Raw genomic sequence first — 5890 nt, 5'->3', positions numbered from 1 at the left:
TAAAAAGAAAAAAATCAGAAATATAAAGAAATTATAAAATTAAAAATTAGGAATGATTTTAGCAATTGTAAAGAAAATATTACAAATCTAAATAAATGACCGTTCCTAATACCATTACTAAAATAGTTCTAAACACGTGTTCCTAGACTGTATTGATCGTTCCAAATATCATTATTACTACCATATCAAATACGTGTTCCTAAATTGTGGCTGGCCGTTTCTAATACTATTGCTAATACAGTTTTAAGTGCATGTTTCAAAATAAGAATGACAGTTCTTAATACCATTACTAAAATAATTTTATATTCGTGTCCAAAATAAGACTGACCATTCCTAAAACAGTTACAGAAGACTGTTCCAAACAAAAATATTATCGTGCCTAATACTATTGCAAAGATTGAAAAACAAACCATTCCAAAGACCATTCCAATATTTATCACCAATACAAATAAATACACTTCCAAAATTCAGGTAAGAGTATTACAAAGACCATTTCAAAAATAACCCGAATTAAATAATATAACCGTTTCAAATTTCATGAAGCCCGTTCCAGTTAAAAATAATAAAAATTTTTACACAAATTTATTATTAGGAATAGTTACCAACAATGTGATACAATGACCATCCCAATTAGAATGGTTCGTAGTTAATCGGTCGTAAATATTTACAAAGCCATCTATAAGGACAGTAGTTGAACTGTTCTAAAAATCGGTCACCAAATTAATTCCGTCAATTTCAAACCGTTCCAAAGGATAAAAACATCGTTCCTAAACCCACTTCAAATCCCGCTTATTTTGTAGTGATTTATGGACCTGGGGGCACACTTGCTTTTGGGCCCATATCATTAGTTAGGATCTTTTCAGCCCATCATAGGTCCAAACTAATCGCTATGGACCTTGACAAATTAAATACCATCCGATGCCAAAACACTCCTTAAATCGCATTGTTCGTGCATTTCATATACTTTTCATGAGTTTCTAATGAAAGGGCATTTTCACACAAAATTTTATCGAATACAAGAAATCTTTTGCTTATTATAAAAATATGTGAGGCGTTTCAATTTTTTGAAAAAAACACAAGTTAAATTAGCCCAAATTTTGCACTGCGCTTCTTGCAGTGTTTTCAACATTCAAGGTAAAATTGTATTACTGCTCAGGAAGAAAGAAAAGGAAAAACAAAACTAAGAAAAGTAAATTGTGGGGTTTTTATGTAACGGGCACCAGCTATGATGGTCTCCTAATTGTATTCACAAACAACAGTGGAAACGACTTTTATCTCGCGAACTTTCAAAATTCAAATCCTCCTCGATCCAAAGTGACTTGTGTCCAAACCATGGAACAAACACAAGTCAAACATCATCATGGCCAACATTAAAGTGACATTTCAACGCATGTGTCCAAAGTTTGGAGTTTTACTCACATACACTACTTTTTACTCGCATATTTGTATCGTGTCATTGTGATAGTTAAGATTATAAAATAATGAATTCTGATATCAAAATATGTTGTACAAAACATAACTGAAAAAAGAAAATAAACATAAAACACAAAAATTTACATGCTCCGAAGGATATTCTTTTATCCTCATCATTCACATCAATTTTGTTAAAATAAATTTCCGTGATGTACAATAAGAGGTGGTTTATCAATTGTACATTCAAATGAGGGCTCGTTTGTAAACATTGTAAACCTACAAATTCATTCCTGAGGATAAAAGTGGGGATAAATGTATTTTTAGTCCTCAAATATAATTGTTAATGTGATTTTGGTTTTTAAAAATTTTTATTTTTTTGAACATTTTTTGTCCTTCCGTCAACTTTTTAGTTTTTTTTTTTAAACCACCCGGGGGGAGCTTTTTGGAGTCCCTGATCCTTCTTTATTAAAAAAAGGTGAGCAAATTTACAACGGGGAGTGCTAACTCCCTATCATTTCTAACAAAGCTGTAAAATCAGGAGTACTACTCCCTTACAAATATTCGCCCAAAGCATAAATGAGGAGTACTACTCCCTTATATTAAATCGCAAAAGCATAAATAAGGAGTATTACTCCTTTACATAAGTAATACTAGCTAAGGTGATATACAAAGTTGGAGACGATAATCCAGTGTATCAAAAAGTTTCTGCCACTACACTCGAATCATCGATTCCACCTAGCATTTGTAGATCAGGCTATACAAGAAATCCAAAGATTGTCACCAAAAGTGATGCATCATCACCAGTTGTAATAGAAAAATAGGGGAGAAGCTGACTGAATATTAGTCACATGAATCCTCAGCTTTCAAGTCAAAATGATAGAGCAAACCAAGTCAAAGTATGAGCAACAATGCAATATCAACGTGTGTACCAAATTGTGGCACAATCTAAGCATGCTCACAAGACAAAAAGAAATGAGATTGCACCATAGATAACAACCACAAAATAGAAGCACGCAATTAAGCTATAGAATAGGCAAACAACAATACAGTAACGAAAACAACAAAGTAGCTTACCCAGCATTCATGCGAAGCTAAGGCAAGGTAACAAGTAAGCTACTCAAGGGGGATCAACAATAATTTTGAGTCGAACGTGTGGGAGGCCACATGAGTCAAGGTTAACAATACCTTTCACTTTACCTAGGAGGTGTTCCTTGGTTGATTGGCTAGAAAGTCCGCCACTTGGTTTCCTTCTCTAAAGATGTGAGAGATTTTATATTCAATTTGCCTCAACAGTTTTCGAATGCTTTGAAGGGTGATCTGATGGTCCCATGCCCCTTGTCGTGGTGAGGAGATGAGCTTGATAATAACCATTGCATCCGTTTCAATCCAAATATTGTGAAATCCCTTTTCGATGCATATTTTCAGTCATCTGTGTATAGCTCGAAGTTCAGCTGGGTGTTAGAAGTAATGCCAAGAGGTTCTTGAAAGGCAAAGATCACTTGACTGAGATGATCTCTGAGGATTCCGCCCGCACCGGAAATACCTGGGTTACCTTTAGACGCTCCATTTGTATTCAGTTTGTACCACCTTTCTTGAGGCTTTCTCCAATGGACAGTAAAAGCTTTCTGCCGCTTAGTCTTCGGCTGAAGAGGGATATTGATAGTGTTTACAGCCTTCGGCTGAAGAGAGATATTGATAGTGTTTACAACGAAAAAATCCCCTTGCACGTGCTCCAATTTAAGCAACTCACTTTTATAGAGGTTGTGAAGGTACGCCAGTGTTTTGTAAATAATGGTGTTGGCCTTGAATTCGACTCCCCTGTGCTTAGCATCATTGCGAAGCTTCCATCTGTTCCAGGGAATCAAGATTGGGATAATATCTCTGATGTGTGGTTTAGCATCGATTCTATTTTTCCAGGATTGGATGAGAATAGTGATGTCATTTGTTTGGGGGATATTAATTTGGAATTTGGCTACGAAATAACCCCAAGCTTCCAAAGACTTATTGTTATGTAAGAAGAGATGCGGTATGGTTTTTTCTGCTTCACAACAATAGCATTTGGAGGTCATTGTAATCCCCTTCTGCTTAAGCCTCTCATCGACAGGTACCCAGTTATGAATCAATCTCCAAATAAATACTAAGATGTTAGGGATAATCAGTTTGGACCAGAGAGTACGATAGAAGAGCTGAGGAGATTGGTGGCTTCTAATTTCATTCCAAGTTGATTTAGTGGTAAACGTACCATTCTTGAACAGTTTCCAATGTAGAAAGTCAGTTTGGCTGTCAGTAATGGGGACATTCATGATCAAATCGATTATATGCTGTGGAACAGCTTGTTGGAGTTTGTTAACGTCCCACGCAGAGTTGTTCCAGAACCAGTTAACAGGGACATGAAGATTGCAGTGAGTGCCCAAGATACTCGCTATAGTGCCTTCCAGTAGCCACCAGTCATGCCAGAAAGAGATAGTACCAGCCCCTAGGCTCCAGAAGATATTTGTTTGTGCTTCTGTTCGAATTTTTTCGAGTCTTTTCCAGGTACATGAATCATCATGAAGATTTTGGATAGCGTTGGAAAGAATCCTCCATAGTATTTACTTATGGAGAATTTAGACCATAGAGAATTATTGAGTCTCAATCTCCACCACAGTTTGTAAGTGAATGCTGTGGTCATCTCTTGAAGGTTCCTAATTCCAAGTTCGCCTTCTTCGATAGGATAACAAATGTTTTGCCACTTTGTCTAGTGGATTTTCCTTTGTTCTGATGTGCTGCCCAAGAACTATTTAGCGAAAAGTTGTTCAAGTTTCTGAATGGTTCCCACCGGAGGGTTTAGGACTTGGAGGAGGTAGATCGGCATAGAAGAAAGCACGGTCTTGATGAGTTGAAGTCTACCCCCATAGGAGAGATGGCAGTGTTCCCATCCCGCAATTTTGTTTCTAACTTTATCGATCAGATTTTCATAAAGAATTTTCTTCTTGTTTTCCTTGTATAGAGGGGCACCTAGGTATGTAATGGGAAGTGCCTTCCTTGAGAATCCGGTGATACGTTTGATTCGATGTGCCATGAGGTTAGCTTTTTTCTCCAGGAATGAAGGCAATCTTAGCATGATTGATTTTTTGCCTGGAGGATTCCTCGAAGTTACGCAAGAATTGCTTAAGCTTGGTCAAACTTTCTTCCTCACAATTCGTGAACAGGATGACATCATCTGCATATGAAATATGTGATATCTTAACCTCACAATTAGTGTGATAGAACATACCTAGGTTCTCATTAAAGAGGGGATCGAGGCCTTTTGAGAGAGCTTCTACTGCTAGAATAAAGAGAGCTGTGGAGAGTGGGTCTCCTTGTCTTAAACCTTGGGATGATTTGAAGAATCCTGCCGTTTCTACATTGACAAGCACAGTAAACCAGTAGTTTTGGATGGCATGCTTGATAAGAGTGAGGAATCTATGAGGGAATCCCATCTTCTGCAAGACTGTGAGGAGGAAATTTCAGTTAACTCTGTCATACGCTTTAGACATATCCAGTTTGATGACCAGGTTGCCTTTGTTATATATAAGATAAAGATGGTGAATCATCTCTTGAGCCATAAGAATGTTGTCTCCAATAGGTCTTCCTGGAATGAAGCCGCTTTGAGAAGGGGAGATAAGGTCTAGAAGTGTGTTGTGAAGCTTGTTGTAAATGAGCTTGGATAGAATTTTATTGGTGACATTGCACAAGGAGATGGGTCTAAAATCATTCCAAGTCTAGGGGGACTCGAGTTTAGGGACAAGCACGATTGTAGTGGCTGTGAAGCTCCTGGGCATTGGGGTGCCATAAAAGAAGTCCTTGACTACCTCAAAAATATCTATAGCAATGAAATCCCAGCAGGCTTGATAGAGAGCTGATGAAAAACCGTTCGGGCCTGCTACGCTGTCCTTATCTATGCTGAATACAGTATCTCTAATCTCTTCGTCTGTTGGTAGACTACCGATAATGCCAGTGCATTCTTCTGATGCTTGAGAAAATTGAAATGGGATTTCTGGGGCATTGTTTCTGGCCGGATTACAAGAGAGTAGGTTTTTGAAATATGTAGTGGCAGATTCTCTGATTTGGTCCGGAATAGTAACTTTCTTGGTTGTCTTCCATGATTCTGTGGATTGTGGACTTTAGCCTTTTTTTCTTCACTAATGAATGGAAGTATTTTGTGTTCCTTTCCCCTGCCTCGAGCCACTTGCAGTTACTCTTTTGCTTCCAATATTCAGATTCTAATGTGAGTGCATAAATAAGAGCAGCATTACTTCTCTTGAGGTCGATGAGGTTGGCCTCGGAGGGGTCCATATCGAATCTTTTTTCTGCTTCAGTGGCATTTTATTTTGCCTGTTCGACTATTGTGAAGACGTTTCCAAAAGTATCCTTGTTCCATAGTTTGAGTAGCACCTTAGTTCTATAGATTTTCTGTTGTAGCTTGTACATCCCGTATCCTTCTATTGGTAGGCAC

This window comes from Sesamum indicum, linkage group LG13 (assembly GCF_026168435.1).
Source record: "Sesamum indicum cultivar Baizhima isolate 11 linkage group LG13, ASM2616843v1, whole genome shotgun sequence".
Classification (NCBI taxonomy): Eukaryota; Viridiplantae; Streptophyta; class Magnoliopsida; order Lamiales; family Pedaliaceae; genus Sesamum; species Sesamum indicum.
Note: the sequence above shows the minus strand (reverse complement) of the source record.